This window comes from Copadichromis virginalis, linkage group LG7 (genome assembly GCF_057382275.1).
Source record: "Copadichromis virginalis isolate Kocher_CV1m ecotype Utaka linkage group LG7, C_Virginalis_male_GT1.1, whole genome shotgun sequence".
Lineage (NCBI taxonomy): Eukaryota > Metazoa > Chordata > Actinopteri > Cichliformes > Cichlidae > Copadichromis > Copadichromis virginalis.
The window spans coordinates 33,746,951-33,764,633 of record NC_140624.1 but is presented as its reverse complement, the minus strand read 5'-3'; the positions used below and the strand labels follow the sequence as shown (position 1 = coordinate 33,764,633).

General features: G+C 38.5%; 1 protein-coding gene across 2 annotated transcripts in view; it reads left to right on the top strand.

Moving 5' to 3' along the window:
* Positions 1–17,683, top strand: part of rab27b (RAB27B, member RAS oncogene family) — an 85,518-nt gene that overhangs the window by 43,665 nt on the left and 24,170 nt on the right. The window contains exon 1 of one of the 2 annotated variants that reach the window (XM_085463124.1): positions 7,772–7,890. The exons of the other annotated variant lie outside the window; for it this stretch is intronic. The gene's annotated coding sequence lies outside the window, so the exon portion shown is untranslated. Of the gene's footprint in view, positions 1–7,771; positions 7,891–17,683 lie in introns of those variants that run through there. 2 annotated transcript variants of the gene reach the window in all.

Sequence of the window (17,683 nt, the reverse complement as noted above, 5' to 3'; positions counted from 1 at the left end):
GCCATCAGCTTGTCCTCGGTCACAGTTTCCTTCCACATAAATTGCATAAAAAGCGCTTGCAGCAACAAAAACATAATATTCCAGAAACACGCTTTGCCGATCAGCTGTTCGTAACACTTCGCACATTGAAACAGACGTCACCGCTAACTATCACATGTCCGCCATTTCCTGCCCGAAACCGGAAGTGATGTCATTTTTGCGGAAAATGTAGTTTTTTTTTACTTGTAGGCCTTAAAAGCCTATACTGGTCATGTTTGACTTTTCTGAATAGTTTCTGGGATGCTTAGAACTCGAATTGCACTGCTGGAAATAGTTTATTTTGATGCACCTGCTGTTTTCTTTGCAAATTTGCATCATAGGATTGTTTTTGTTTTTCCTGCAGTATATAAAAATTGCTGTATCTCCAAAATAAAACTATGAAGACACTCAAAATAAACTTTTTTGTATTTAAAGTTTTGAGGGATAAACCTCTTAAATTTCTCCAAGTAGAAATATATGTTAAAAAACAAAAACAATTTTCAATTTTTTTGTAGTTTATTGCACTTTTTTGCAATTAATGTAGTTACTATGGACTTAATGCATACATATTATTAAAATATGGGCTATAACAGTTGTATAGCAACTTGAAATGCTCCCACAAATGGCACTACAACATGTAAAAAAATAATATAAGCTCTGGCAGACTTGGTTCTATGGTAGGTCTTAAAGGGTTAAATAAATATCGTCAAATAATCGCGATCTTAATTTCAGTGAAAATAATCGTGATTATCATTTTTGCCATAATCGAGCAGCCCTAGATATATGAATTTTTTTTTATTAATAAAGTTGACTTAATAGTTTATATGACAATCCTATATTATTTGTGGTGTAACATCTTTAACTAGCTAGATATCAGATATTAGCTCATACAGCTATTTTTTTTTTTTAATATTCACCTTGTTAAAATTTTACATTAATGTAAAATATATTTTTATGTCACATTTTCAGTAATTATTGATATTGTGAGTTCTTTTTACCTTTATGTCCATGTCATGAAAATTAAATTGGGACATTTGTGCACTGGTAAAAATGTTCCTTTAAGCCTTGCTGTCATATAATGAGAAAATTTCCTTAAATCATAAACATATGCAACTAATCACATAGGTGGAACTTGGAGAGGGGTGGCTTTTCTTGTTTCATTATTGTAGTGTAGACCTATGACATGTTCTAGGTTGACATCATGTCTCCTAGCAACACCATCCGAGTTTTCAGTCATCTGTTTTACAGGGAAGCTCCCCACCCAGAGGCTCTACACATGCTGTTTCTACAAACGGGCTCAAAATCCTTTTAAAAAAAAAAAAAACAAACTAAAAACCTGCTGTTGGACGAGCATATTTTATATTTCCTCATTAAAATGTGAGGGCAGAGTCAAACTTTGGTTTTGGTTGGTGACATAAAGAGGGTCTGCTGCACCAAAGAGATGTTCGAGGTAGATTCGATTGGACAGATGAAGACCTGGGGAACGGTTTCTGCTGCAGGTTGCAGTAATATTTGAGACAGCGGCAATTTGTGTCTGTTCTGTGCCAGACGTTTATGGAATATAGTTACACACATGCACACAGACTCACAGTATCCTCACCGTTCTGTTGTCAGAATTGATAGTAGTAATTACTGCTCTGTGACCAGTGGACCCTGTTAAACCGATGCTAGCTGTTTGTGCGCCTTTTCTGTGAGCTTTGATGCGTACTGTGAACCCATTTCCATCTCGGTGAAAGCTGTGTGTCATTATTCCGTACCACTGAGAGCCATCCAGTACATTGACAATTAATTTTTAAGAGCTACTTTCTGGTCCACTGGGAATTGTGGGAATTGCTGTCCTCGAAGCCTTTTTATGCTTCATGTCAAAGTCTTAGCAGATTGGTTTTGACCTGGTTCCCTGGTTTGACCTTTTCACATTTAGCAGAAGGATATGGGTTTATTGGAAATCTTTCCCCATCGTGTCTGTAGACAGAATTTAATACCACAGATTAAATCTGGAACAATCCAATTAATTTTTAAAATCCTCTGTAAGAGCGTTTGTTGCTGTTTTTGGCTAAAGTTAAATTCTGACATTGATCCATGAGTCAATATTCTTAAAAACATGCTGTATACATAACCTGTAAGAAACAGCTGTTGTAGCACAGGGCATTCTGTAAAGTAATTTATCATTCTTGATAAATGCATTTTTCTTTAATACTGTAGGCATTAATCCATTTTATACATTAAATATAAACAAAAAGCTGCTCTACATATTTATAGTATGCTACAGTATTTTTCTATTAGTCTCTTTTTGAACATTATTTCTAACAACATTCAATTGTAAAGATCTAAAAATCCAGTAAAACGCACTGACCACAACTGCTATATTTGGCTATAGATGGCTATACTTTGACGCCAATCTAACGCATAGGGACAGGCAAACCGCCATACTCGCATTCACACGTACAACCAAATTAGAATAACCAATTGCCTGGGAAGAAGCTGGGGTATCTGTAGAGAACCCACACAGGCTCATAGAGGATAGAAGCCCCTAGCCCAGTTTGGATTCAAACCCAGGATCTTCTTGCCACATTATGCTCTGTTAAAAAGACTCTGCATCTCTCAACCAATATATCGAACTCTGAGCTTTAGAATCAGAATTAAGTAAAACTGGTGCTCCAGTAGTCTGATTCAGTGATGTGAGAGTTTGTCTCAGTGGCTCTATTGTTTGGTGCAGTGGCCTTTTATGTGTCAGTCCGGCTTCAGTGCATTTTCTTATTAAACAAATCATGTGGAGAAGAATAAAAAGGCTGAACTATACATGACATAAAGTGATGTCACCCCCGCTACTTCTGCCATATTGACTTCCAATATGAGTGAGACTACTTTTTGAGTGCCTTGTAATGTAATTGTTAGTCACTGTTCATACAGCACTCATATCAGCATGAAATATGAAAAAAAACTGCTTTTATGCAAAGCAGGCTATTGATAATAAGGCCATTGTTCTGCCAGTTGGAGGGGAGGGGGAGGCAGCGTCTACCTTTTATATTAAATAATACAAAATCCATCCATGCATTCATCTGTGCATCATTTTCACCATTTTCATGGGGCACACAGAGATGTGTGGAACCCCCTCTCCTTGGACTTCCAGGGAGACACTAAAGCATTCTGAGATATGTAGCATCTTGTATGTGCAACCCTCTTTTAGTCACTACTGACAGTTTAGAATAGAAGATGCTGGAAATGCTTCACACTAAGCTCTGTTTTTATCAAAACACAGCGGTACAGCATCTCCATCGCTGTAGATGCTTACTGGGTCTCTGAAGCTTTTTGCCAGAAGTCATGGCCTTCCTCTGTAGATGGAGTCTGCTCAGTTGTTGTGGAGATGAATTAGTTTACTATGAAAGTGAAGCACAGAATTTCACAATAACAGTAGACTGTCCTTGGTGTAATTTGTCAAAAAAAAAGACGTTTCTTGAAGTATTGTGGGCAGATGAGACAAAGATGAGTCAGCCTGCAAACCAAAAGTGTGTAAATGCCCAGCAAATATTTTGATGCTGAATAACCATCATGTATTCTAGGCTTAGTTGAACAATAGATGTAAAACGAAAATTGTGCCATATTTGCAAATGAGCATCCCTTCTGAACACCCCTGAATGTTTGTGTATGGCAATAGGGTTGTTGTTTGTCCTTTTTTTTTTTTTTTTTTTTTGTGTGTGTGTGTATTTTATTGGTTAGACCAGCGGTCTAACCAATAGTTAAATATCGTTAACTTGGTTTCCCTGGGTCTTTTCCGGTGTTGTAGTTGTGTGTCTTATTTTGAAAAAAATATTTACACGTTACCATAGCGACCAGAGAGCATTAAGGGGCAGAGAGGAGGATGTTACTCTCAATGTTGTTGGTGCATTTCAGGAGGATGCTGCTAATAAAGTTACATAATTACACAGTGAATTAGTGTTTATTATTATATTTAGAAAAATCCCACAATTTTTGTCTTGGCTGTATTGTTTTATTTTGTTGTATTTATCCACAACACCTTAAAGGCCGGTCCATGAAAATGTTGTCTGACATTAAACCAGTCCATGGCGCAAAAAAGGTTGGGGCCTGGTGACCATGGTGGCCATTTAGAAGTCGGCCATCTTGGATACAACTTTTGTTTTTTCAATAGGAAGAGGGCCATGTGACACATCAAACTTATTGGTAATGTCACAAGAAAAACAATGGTGTGCTTGGTTTCAACGTAACTTTATTCTTTCATGAGTTATTTACAAGTGTCTGACCACTTATAAAATGTGTTCAATGTGCTGCCCATTGTGTTGGATTGTCAATGCAACCCTCTTCTCCCACTCTTCACACACTGATAGCAACACCGCAGGAGAAATGCCAGCACAGGCATCCAGTATCCGTAGTTTCAGGTACTGCACATCTCGTATCTTCACACCATAGACAATTGCCTTCAGATGACCCCAAAGATAAAAGTCTAAGGGGGTCAGATCGGGAGACCTTGGGGGCCATTCAACTGGCCCACGACGACCAATCCACTTTCCAGGAAACTGTTCATCTAGGAATACTCGGACCTGGCACCCATAATGTGGTGGTGCACCATCTTGCTGGAAAAACTTAGGGGAACGAGCCAGCTTCAGTGCACAAAGAGGGAAACACATCATCATGTAGCAATTTCAAATATCCAGTGGCCTTGAGGTTTCCATTGATGAAGAATGGACCCACTATCGTTGTACCCCATAAACCACACCAAACCATCACTTTTGTTGTTCCAACAGTCTTGGAGGGACCCATCCAATGTGGGTTAGTGTCAGACCAATAGCGGTGGTTTTGTTTGTTAACTTCACCATTCACATAAAAGTTTGCCTCATCGCTGAACAAAATCTTCTGCGTGAACTGAGGGTCCTGTTCCAATTTTTGTTTTGCCTATTCTGCAAATTCTGTGCGCCGATCTGGGTCATCCTCGTTGAGATGCTGCAGTAGCTGGAGTTTGTAAGGGTGCCATTTGTGAGTAGCTAATATCTGCCGAAGGGATGTTCGACTAATGCCACTCTCCAGTGGCATGCGGCGAGTGCTACGCTGTGGGCTCTTGCTGAATGAAGCTAGGACAGCCACTGATGTTTCTTCATTAGTGACAGTTTTCTTGCGTCCACATTTTGGCAAATCCAACACTGAACCAGTTTCACGAAACTTAGCAAGCAGTTTGCTAACTGTAGCATGGGAGATGGGTGGTCTCGTAGGGTGTCTTGCACTGAAATCTGCTGCAATGACCCGGTTACTGCGTTCACCAGATATCAACACAGTTTCGATCCGCTCCTCACGTGTTAACCTCTTCGACGTGTCAATGGCTGTGAACAAAGAGAAACTTGTAAATAACTCATGAAAGAATAAAGTTCCGTTAAAACCAAGCACACCATTGTTTTTCTTGTGACATTACCAATAAGTTTGATGTGTCACATGGCCCTCTTCCTATTGAAAAAAACAAAAGTTGTATCCAAGATGGCCGACTTCTAAATGGCCACCATGGTCACCACCCATCTTGAGGAGTTTGCCCCCTCACATATGCTAATGTGCCACAAACAGGACTTTAATATCACCAACCATTCCCATGTTATTACGGTGTATCTATTAAATGGGCCACCCTGTATAACAAGTGGAACATTAAAACCAGAGTTAGGAAATGGTTTAATGCAACACAGCACTGTCCCACGCTCTGTGTTCCCTCCCAGAGTCTATGATAGATCTTGTTTTGTCATGGTAACTGTCAGTGTTGTGGGTAGCTGGCCTTTAATGTCGCCTAAAGGTCGCCAACATGAGCTGCATGACTCCTCAGGGTCTGGACACAAGAAAACACTAGACCAGCTCAGAGCCAAGAAGATCACATTTTCTCTGTTCAGCCTTTATCGCTCAGTCTCTTTGGTCAAAAATGTTTAAAGTTTGTCATCAGGTGCAGAGAAGGTACAAATGACAGCATATTGCTGTTTTTATTCTAAAAAGGGAATTTTAAGAAGGTTACTCAGTTATCCACACTTTCTATACATCAAAGCTTCAGTGGATTCGGCTGAAGATCCTGCTGTTAATTTCTTTCTTACAGTTGTGATGCTGTTATTGACTGAATTGTATTTCATTCATTTTATTTTTAATGAAAATTTAGAAAAACATGTCTCTTATAGTTCTGTTTCTTTTCTTGATGGTCTGTTTTTCTATATGAACATTTGGATGATGAAGGGTAAAATGTGAATGAAACTGGAAACCAAAAGGTTGTTAAGCAGAAGGGTTTTTGTGCCCTGGTCCACGGATCTTTTATAATTTTCTGCATCTGTTAGTGTACAGGGTTTTTTTTTTTTTTTTTTTGGGTTTTTTTTTTTTTTTTTGGTAATGTTTGTGATGGCAGTAAAATTAAAGTGGGTCAGTTGTGCTTGATTAACAGTTCAAAAATAATCCTTGTTTATTTTGAGAGCTTTTTTTTTTTTCTTTGAGTCATAAAATAAGGTGCACACAAAGAAATGACAAGGCTTTATCCATGGACATGCAGCACCCAAAAAAGTCATTGCGTTGTATCGCTGGGGATGGATGAATGACCATCTTGCTTAGAGAAAACAAATCCTTTTATCCTTTTTTAGAAAGCAGCCAAGCTCTGATGTCCAGCTTCTGAGGTCAGTGGAATGCCAGAAAAGGTTCAGACCAACATTTATAGCTTGATATTAATAGAATTAGTTTGTCATGTTAAAATGTAAGTGTTCACAATTACAAGGAGGAAATGGAGGAAGCTACTGTGATGCATTGGTTGTGTTCCTAATGTTAGATAGGAAAAAGAATGCACAGTGTAAGACCAGGTTGTATCCAATGTTTCTGTATGCGTTTTCCATCTGCTTCTCTCATGGTTGCTGAGAGATCCCTAAGCCTGTGTGACTGGGACTCAGAGAAATGAGGAAGTCCACATCTATTCAGAAGCTGCTGTCTCTCATGCAAAGTGGAGAATGTTGTTTCATTCAGGTGTTGGGTGAGAGAAAATAAAGAATGCATTTCCTCCATTCCAGTATAGTTTGTATGTATTTTTACCTGCTTCCTGCTTTGCCACAGTAACCCCCCCCCCCCCCCCCCCCCCACACACACACACACACACACACACACACACACACACACACACACACACCAGGGTTTCCCTGACCTGAGGCTGCTCTGCTCTTGTTCTTTTCCATAATAACGATACATGCAGTCGTTTATTTTACAATGGAAAGTGCCCAGGGATTGCAGTTGTTTCGATTCAGACTGCTTAAATAAAATAGACTTAATCTGATAAGGTGTGTGTGTGTGTGTGTGTGTGTGTGTGTGTGTGTGTGTGTTTCCGTCTGTCTCCTGAGCTATCTTATTTAGCCCCACCCTCTCATTACACAGAGAAACTGGGAGAGTCTGAGGCACAGAAAGTAGCAAGAAAAACAAGGGAAAGTTCAAAAACTGCACCAGATTCTCAGCAGGAAACCAGTCAGTTGATCAGGCTTACATTTACAGTTGGGAGATTTTTGTCAGTTTCTGTAAGTCATTCATTCGGTTGGTCTCTCTGTCAGGTGGTTTAGTTAGTTGGTCCATCAGTTACAGAAGCAGAAATCTGGTCTGCAATTTAACACTAAACACATTAAGACAGAACCAATAAACTACTCCCTATGTCCCTGCAGCCAGTCAGCTGCTTAGTGAAGGGAGTGGCTTTCTGCTCTGCTGCCTGCAGCTGTATTGCAGTCATTCACTAGGTCATCCAGTGATCCAGCCTCCTAGCCAGCCAGCCAGCCAGCCAGTGGTTGTAAATGCAGGGCTGCTGTTCAGCTGCTCTGAACTCCTTGTATCTCCCCTCAGGATCTTACACCATTGAATCAGCTGAGGAGCTGCTGAGAGGTAAGCAGTTGTGACTTTCACAGAAGTTTGGCAACATTTTGGAGCAGCTGTCTGGCTTTTTGTGGGCATGTGATAGGCTGCAGGGTTTGTGTGCAGAAAGGAAAAATGTATTTTAAAAAAAGTCAGTTTTGAACAAGGAAATGTAGTCGCTGCATCTGTGGAATGCGATCACACCCTTTTCTACAAGTTGAATTGTGTTAGCATGTTGTTGCGCTCGGCTGCATCATCCAGGCTGCTCATTATCCGGGCTCTGAATTTTCTCACATTCTCAGTCTCATGACAGTGGTGATGCTCTGAAGGCAAGTATTAGGCTGGTTCATTAAAGACTGACTTCAGTGTCTATATCAGAAAAAACCACCAGTTTGACTCCCACTTGTCTGTTATTTATAACTTTTTTTTTTTTTTTTTTGGAGAACTTTAAGTTAATTGTGAAAGAAAAAGATCAAAAAGCATAAAGAAAATAAAAGAGCTAGTATGAGAACAAACTGATCCTGCTTATTGACTTGTGGTAAGCTCCAGAAGTTAAGGGGCTTTTAGACTTTTTCAAATGATTTTTCTTTTTTCTCTGTATATGTAATTTCTTAGTGGAAGGTTTGAGATCATTTGCCTATCCAGTGTGTAACATTTCCTCAAAAGTCATTCTGACAGCTTCACAAATGTTTTAATCTTAATGCCATAAATACTGACCCAGTCTTCCTCAGTCATCTGTGGATTCAGTATGTATGTATAGTGAATTTGCTAGAGTTACATATGTTCACCAGTATTGACCAATTATATACACTTATCTGGGTATGAGCTTTAGTACAGGCTGAATTCCAATCCTCTGCTAAGTTTTTAGTTTCCAAATCTTCAATTTATGCATTTAGTGTGTAACATAAGGTCTTTAATCAACAGGCTAAAACAGTGTATAAGATTCTGATATGAATCTCTTTGTTAAACAGTCCTTTGTCATTATTTTAGAATGTGTTTGAGAGGATCTTCCGGCTTAATTATGTTGATGTGCTTTTACAAACTTCTCAACTGTAGACATATTTTTTTTTTTTAAATTACAAATTATTTGTAATTACAATAATACCAATTATGATACCTGTGCAAACCTTAAATTTTATATCCAGAAACATACTGCCTTTTTTCTCAGGAAATGCAGTAGCATTGCAGGATATTGCATTGCCAGGATATTCAAGGTGCCCTTTGGAAGATGTGGCGATATTGGTCATCAACAGAAAATAGTCGTATGTTTATCAGCGTTTTTATTGAGGTTGTCCATGGAAGCTTGCGATTTTTGTCCTGCTTTTGTACTTTATTTTTACTTCCTTTTGCGCTTTCCCGTTCACTCGGTGGTTATGATTCAGTCACCACCAGGTTAAAACTGGGTGACATCTCTTTTACACCTAGGAAAACTCAATGGCTGCTAGGCAATTTTTACATTCAGTGACCAATTGAAAGCAGCTGGGACAACCAGTTTGTTTCCCCAAGGCTGTGTGCAAATACCCTTAACCTCTGGTCAATTGCACAGGTCACTTGTTGGGAGTGATTCTGTCTTTAAACAGTTGCAGTCCAGCTCAGACCGACTGTAACCACAATGACAGATTCGCAAAGGTTTGCAACTCGTGTGTGACAAGACTCTTTACAGTAGTGCACTCGACTCAGCTGGCCGCCAGCTGGTTGTATTCTGGTTATATTCCTATATAAAAGGTTCCAGAGCACCAATGCCAATTTGCAGTTGAGTTGACTTCATGCAGCAACTACTGTATGTCACAATTTACGGAAGAATTTCTGTTTTAAATATACACAGTTTTGGCTGGACTCTGAATGTAGGTAGTTATTTGAATTTCTGTATGGAGATGAGATGGCAGAATGATTTTGTCTTATTGCTGTTTGTTTGCTTGGTTGGTTTTTTTTTCACCGTCTTGATGCACCAAAGCTTTTCTTTGAAGACGGCATCTGACTGTCAATGGTTGCAAACTGGCCCCGATCTTCTATTTCAAAGGAAAAAAATTGCAAGTTGATTGCATGTGGTCACAATAAAAATCATTTTGTTAAGGCTGCTGTCTCCAACCACTGTTTTCAGTGGGAGGGGAAAAAAAAAAAATTCTTGAGGCTTACATTTGTATTCTTCACCTTCATTTCAGTAGGAAGCCGTGGGATTAGGTATGAGAGCGAGGCTTTTGGAGTGTCAAGAGATGGGCAGATGGCTGGTTTTGTTTCCCCCCCCTTATATAAATATACAGTATTTAAAAAAAGAGCAGCTGTATCCTTAAGTAAATTTGTATTTAACTGATATCACGAGAAATTAATTTGCTGTTAAAATAATAATAATAATAATAATAATAATAATAATAATAATAATAATAATAATAATAATAATAATAATAATAATAATAAACAACATTGAATATTTTTGACAGGAATTGTTCGCAGGGAAGGTTAGGTGTCTTTGATGTATTTAATTACCATCCAGAACCCACATGTTGGTGTCACTGAATTATTATTTTTTTTGATGATTTGTGTAAAGTGTGTATATGTGTGTGACAAAAAGCCTCTTCCACTGCGTAGGACTAAAGCACATTTGCTGTGTTTAAACAGTATTATCTCAGAACTGGTTTGACTGCAGAGGGGGGAATGGTGTCATTTGAAGCCTGCAATATGTTGTAATAATTTGCAGAGTTCACTTGATGTGACTGAAAATGTTGGTAATAAATGCTGCTTCCTCCTACTCGTATGTGACAGGCATTTCCTCTTTTGTGATTTATATTGGAGGCGATACTAAAGTCAATATTTGACTCTGGTTTCTGTGAAAAGAAAGAAGCAGTTTTTAAAAAAACATAAAAAGGCCCATGAAACCTTGAACTCTTTTAGTCATTATTAAAACATTGCTCTCCACCGAACCTTGAGGAACTGAAAGAAAACCACATCAGAAAAATTTTTGTTGCTTTTATAGCTTTACTTTCCGGGCTTTACTGACACTTTGGAAGTAAACATGAATATGAATTTGTCTTTTATTTTGTATTCTCATGTGAGAAACACAGTTGAAAAGAAATCAAAATATTGACTTAATAACATTTAATAATAGTTAATTTGTTATCTTTTTTTAAATAGTCAACTGTTAACCTTTAAAAGGCAGTTTTATGTTTTTGTATGTTGTCTGTATAATTACTTGCTTAAGGCTTGTAAAATCATCAATCAGGCTTAAAAACAAAACTTGCACAATAAGCTTATAGAAGATACTTTTCCTTATTTCATCATATTCATCATGAGAAAAAATGACACTTAAATTTAAGCAAATAGAACAAGAAAAGGTCACAAAGTACCTAAATTAGATTGAGGACCTACAGACCAGAAGATCTTGATTGAATTAAAGTGTTAATAGGATTTTGCAGACAGTGTATGCTGATTAGATCTGCAGAGTTCAGGTATTGTCTGCTATTTACTGCACTTTCCCTATATTTAAAAAAAAACAAACAGTATTTGCTTGTTCTACCCGCTATTGCTTTGCATAAATATGATGTTAGAACATTTAAATGTGAAAAGTAGTTACTTAGTGAAATGTAAGATGAGCTAATAAATGCTGTGTAATTACCAAATCACTTGGCTTTAGGACCCTGGAGTGTGGGGCAGACACTCCATCTGATAATGATGCTGTGTGCTTTTTTTTTTTTTTTTTTTTTTTTTGTTACTCTCCTTTGCTACTCTCGCTTATGGCAGAACCACACATCCAATCAGCTGACTAATCACGTGACTGTCAACTCAATAAGCAATGAAGGAGGCCAGAGTTTTAAGGAAAATGATAAAGAAGTCAAACACAGTTAGTTATACAGAGAAAAATGGACCAGTGTCTGATTGTTTCAAAGCTGAGTGAAGTAGATTGGAGGATGGTGGGGCTCCTCAGGGATTGGATTTTGTAGCATTCAAGTTTATCTAGTGTTTTAGCTCTGCGAGTTCCAGATCCTTGATGGTTAATGTATCAGGACGGCTTGAATGGAAATGTACTGTTCTTAGTTAGCCACAACTCAGAGAGCACAGACCTATGTTGTTATGCCATTGTCAGTCCCAGTTCAGGGTCATTGCCTGCATAAATTACAGTGTTGCAATCATTAATTTGTTGAATACAACATTTACTGTAAATAACATTGTTACCCTTTGCTGTCATTGATCACTTGCTCTCATTGGTGCTACAATTAACATTAATATTTATACCCATACTGTGATTAATGTTTTAGGCTAGTTATGCTAACAGTATCATATCAGGTCTGTTGGTGTAGGCAAGTTGGCTGCTGTAAAGCTGTAGTGAGAGCATTGCTGGGGATAAATCCCGTTGGATTCTCGGTGGGTGTTGGATTCACCCACCAGCTGTGGGTGCCATTTGTCACTGATTCTCTTTATAATTGTTATGGACAGAATTTGTAGGTGCAGCAAAGGGGTGTGACGTGTAGGATTTGGTGATCTTGGGATCTCTGTTTTTTGCAGATGATATGGTTCTGTTGCCTCCACTGAGCAATGACCTGCAGCTTACACTGGGGTGGGGGTATAGCAGAGTGTCTCAGCTTGGATGAGAATTAGCATCTCCAAGTGTGAGGACATGGTTGGTGGTCAGAATGTGTGGCATGCCACCGCTGGGTTGGTCAGGAGTCGCCAAGAGCAGGAGTTCTGGTATCTCAGGTGCTACTTCATGCGCGAGGGAACTGGTCTGTTGTGGTGAAGAGAGAGATGAGTTTGAAAGTGAAGCTGATGATTTTACTCTGCTCACTATGACCAGACGCTGTAAGTAGCAACTGATGGAATGAGAGCTGCTTTTGTGTAACTGTTGTCAGGTTAATGTTTAATTTGACTGAGTAAACATTTGGGTTGCAGTCTGGCTGCGTAATGTCTAGAAAAGTTTATTGCCAATGACAATGTATGACATAGTGGTAAGTAGTAAATTAAAGCGACATGTGCGTTTTTAGCTCGATCGTGGCTCAAGAGTTGGGAGTTCGCCTTGTAATCGGAAGGTTGCCAGTTCGAGCCCCGGCTTGGACAGTCTCGGTCGTTGTGTCCTTGGGCGTTGCCTACTGGTGGTGGTCAGAGGGTCTGGTGGCGCCAGTGTCCGGCAGCCTCGCCTCTGTCAGTGCTCCCCAGGGTGGCTGTGGCTACAATGTAGCTTCCCCTCACCAATGTGTGAATGGGTGGATGACTGGACGTGTAAAGCGAATACAGAAATACAGGCCATTTACCATTTACCATTTGGTTAGTAAGCATTCATCATACAATGGTTGCAACACTCAAATATGCTGGAAAAACAGCAGATTCTCCCTATTTAACAAATATGCTTTGTGTAAAGCTCCATACACAGCAGTCTCAGCGGTATTCTGTTTACAAGTCTAGAGCTGTTGGACATAACCAAGTTAAACACATCACAACTATTAGAGTCATGAGACCACAATGTTCAATTGTGTCTCTGCACATTAGTCTAAATTCCAGCATTCTGGTCTGATTTGTATTTGATCAGGTTTCATGTGGCTGGATGTAATAGAATTTCTTTCTATCACGGCAGGGCACGAAGAGCTCTGCAAATGGAATTTGATGATTGCTGGTTTCTTGACAGACTCTCTTGTTATAGTGTGACTTGTTAGTCGCTCATTGCTGTGGGGTTGTTTTTCACTGCGCTTGCAAATAATTCCTTGTCAAATTCTCCTCAGTCTTCTCCTCCTTTGAATTTTCTGTTTTGAAGTTTATCCATCATTACTGCAAAGATATGTGGCTGCAAGGATGTGCCAGACTGTGAGCAGGTGGAAATGCTTTCATGAATTGGGTGTACTGTTGTGTATTACAAGCTGAGTACAGCCAAACATATTGATGTTGATGAAAATGTCACAGGTTTTTACTGCGTTACTATAAACACAATCTGTCTGATCACTAGTCCTTATGTGTGGATATTCAAATAGGAGATTGGCCATATTATTGGCTTTTTAGAGGTTTTTATCTCATCTGCAATTTCAGAATTCAAAGTGGAACTTTATTCCTCCAGTTATACGCTGATATGCTGCTGTGGTTCAGATTTAATTATCTCAATAACTGTTGAGTTTATTTTTTGTTCCCTGAGGGGTTTATTTTCCTTTCTTAAACTGAAATGAATTTGTAAAGCACTTCTCTGATTCTGAAACCCACCTACTGCCACTGCTGTCAATATGTTGCCAACAAAGGCCTCAGTGGGACATAGAGGACATTAATGACATATTATTAAGTTAAGTACAGCAACTCTGTATGCAAACAGAGACACAAGAGGACATGTGACAGGCATAGGGTAGAAGCCACGGGATGCTATGTCTGTGTAGCTAAATACAAAAACAGATGGGTAGTGTGAAATACACAATACATGAATATTATTATTTAAAGTGCATTATAATCTTGGTGGGGATTAACCATGTCCTTGTATTGCTGACACCTAAATGATTGCATTGTAGTCTGGTGAAAGTTATTTTTGCTGTAACCTGTTAGCCCGCCACTAAGTTAGTTAATGGAAGTTGAAAATTGGTCACAAAGAGGGTGCTCCAACAAAAAGCCACTTGTGGCTGAGCTGGTTACTAACAGATTATTGCAATTGCCCAGAGTTTGCATTCTCCTTTGCTCTCTTTCTTCCTCCAAGAGCTGTGGTGAAACTTTAAAAAAACCACATTCATGTATAGAGCCTGATTAGTGCTCTGCATACGGCTTATTTAGTGAGTCATAAAATGCACAAAAGTGGCACATCAAACTAAGTTTAGTTTTACTACTGTTTACATTCAGTACCGCCATCTTGGATTAATAACTCAAAGTTGCTGGGGCTGCTCTAAGTTTTCAAGCTGAAGGGGTGTTGTAGATTTAAATTGGGGATGGTAACTCTGAAATTCCAACTTCCAGTTTATTCATGAACGCACCATGAAGCCTAAGTTATCATTAGGGATTTGAGTGTTATGGAGAAAGTTAGGACTTTCTGATCAACAGGCATACAAAAATATTCAGAAAGTTTCTTCTTGTTGGTAGGGATGTTGAAGAACAAAATAAAATAAGATATTCTAATTCCATAAGGTTAGCATTAGGATTAAAGATTAAGGAAGGTCTAATGTAGGTCTACTTGACTCTTAATTTGTTTTTTTTATTCTCTTAAAAGATAAGAACTGACGAGTACCATATCTCTGAGCATTATTGGTTAAACTAGTGGTACTGTTAAAATCAGTATTATCGTTATATGCACTTCTCCCAATGTTGTTTGTGCAGTTCACTCCTGTAGACATAATTTAGAGTGTTATTTTTTGTGATGAAAGCAGCACTCTTTAGACCTCTTGGCTACATTGATGCTTTTGATCTTTCTGCTCCACCGTGCCAGATGTGCCTCACTGTTTTGCTAAGTGGGTCTGATTTGCTGAAAGGTTTGGAACAATGCAAGACATAAACCAGGAGGACGCCTGAGCAAATTGAATAATCAAGGGTCAATCTTCACCCATGTTAGCGGTTATTGATCGCTTGGCTCCACAGAATAGATTGCTAATGACAGCACAGGTTTTCAACAGAGTCCACAGCAGAGATGGGAAACAAATTAGTCAGATCTGGTTAAAGTGATTTGGAGGCCACAACAGTCAAATGCAAAGGTCTCTGACAAATGTCTGCTGCTTCTAATAATAAAGGCTTACTGAGAAACAAACATTGGTACATTAGCTTGAGAGGACAAAAGTAAAATACATGACTTTCTTTCCACCAATGTTAATGCTTTGTTTTCACAGTGAGTGTCTTTATTATTGTTTCTCTGTCAAGTACGGACAGCTGGCGTAAGTAAGCCAATTCTCAGCTGTTGTACTTGGCTTTTAAAGCAACACTTTCTGTTTTACTTTCATTTTGCTTCTGTGGTGTCTCCTTTTGTTTGTTTCTTTTTTTTCTTTTTTCTTTTTTTCTTTTTTTTTTGTTGCTTTGGTTTTATTTGATTCAGGTTGCTTTAAATTGCATAAAGGATTCACAGGAAACATTTTATGGGTGTACTTAATAGTTACGTTAAACGAGCTAAATGAGTTTTCTCCTGCGGTCACCATGCAGTCAGTATGGTTTCTAATGCAAACTGGACATTAAAATACATAAAATATATAGATTTTTATTTTTTTAATACAGTAGTTGCTCATGGCTGTTCTCAGTGGTTAATGTAATGAACAAATTGCACATAACAATGCTACTAATGGGCACAGATGCAATTAAAGTAAACAAGACTAAATTTGCCCGATTGTTTCTAAAGAAACAAGCACTGTATTACTTTGGTATTACAGATTAAAGATTTAAAAACTGGCAACCTCATAATGAATAAAGATGTCATATTTCAAGTTTTTTTTTTTTTTTTTTTTTTTTTTTAGCTCAGTTACTATAACAAATTTCGATTGACTCCATATTTAGATTGACCTCCTGTGCAACTGGTAAACATGATGTTACCATTTGGGAGTTTAAATTGTGAAATTTAAATGTCTGACATTAAAATTCAAAATGCCTATCCTAGTGGGTGTTTTCTGTAGGGCTTTTTTTTCCCTATCTGATCATGTTAATGCTTATTTGGGCAACTAGTATTTACTATAATCTATGTTGAGCTCAGCTTATGATTAGGCATATGATGAAGAAGCCTCTCAAACTTCTTCAGTAGCAGGTTTATCAGAGAGCCACCTCGACAGGACAAGACTCTGATGTCTATCTGCATCTAAAGGACAAAGGACACTCTTTCGAGGACACCAATGTTCACATTTTGGACAGAGAGGACAGATGGTTCAAAAGAGTAGTGAAAGAAGCCATCTATGTCCACTGTGAACGACCATCTTTAAACAGAGGTGGTGGCCTATGACACCAATTGCCAGCCATCTATAATCCCTTCCCAGATGCCTTAACGCCCACTCACATCCTGGGCCTTTTGACCTCAGTAAATCACATAATAGGGTGGGGGTAGGGTTCACAATGAGTTCACCCGAAACCATTGCTGATTGTGACCTACACCCGTTTTCATACCTTGGCTCGTGTGATTAGGTTGACGATCAATAAGTGGTCCAGGACCCTCTTAGGGACACTCCTAGGGTCTTATAATCTGGGGCTTTCCACCAGTTGCTCTTAGAACTGAAGAAGCTTCTTGGATGAGAGGTGAAACGTCTTCAAGGAAACTTAAAGAAGTCCAGACGTGTTTCCTTCCGAGCTCCTAAGAGGAAGAGATATTTATACTTCTGCCTCTGTCTGTTCTACAAAGCATTTAATCAGAGGGCGAGGTTACATGAACCTTACATAGCTAATAAGCTACAAATACTTCTCCAGAGGCTTGCTATTTTTAATGCTTAAAGTTTAGTTGTAAAGGTTAAACTGCAGCGAGGAGATACAGATGAACCCAGTGAATATGGATAAATAATTAACCCAGGATAGGCCGTCATCAGTGTCCTGCTGCTTTTTAGTAGTACAATGGAAATTTTTACACATCCTTTTGTTGGGATGTGTCTCTGTAAAAACCAGTGTTGTTGGATCTAAAAAATGTATTGTGATACATTTTGCTAGAACCTTTAACTGATGATTTATTTTTTTTTTGCTTTGTTTTTGTTTCACTGCTTTTCATCTCGTCATGTAAACTGTGAACACTCACATGCTGCTAGGTAGCTCTAAACTCGACACAAAAATCAGATGTTTTGCTCAGAGCCATCTGGTCCTGAGAGAGTAAATCTAATTTGGAAATCCAACTTGGGTTTGGTTGAAAATGTATTAAACTGAAATGAATTATTTATTGATTTAATTTGAAATTAATTAGGCTCAAGGTTGCATTATGTATAAAGAT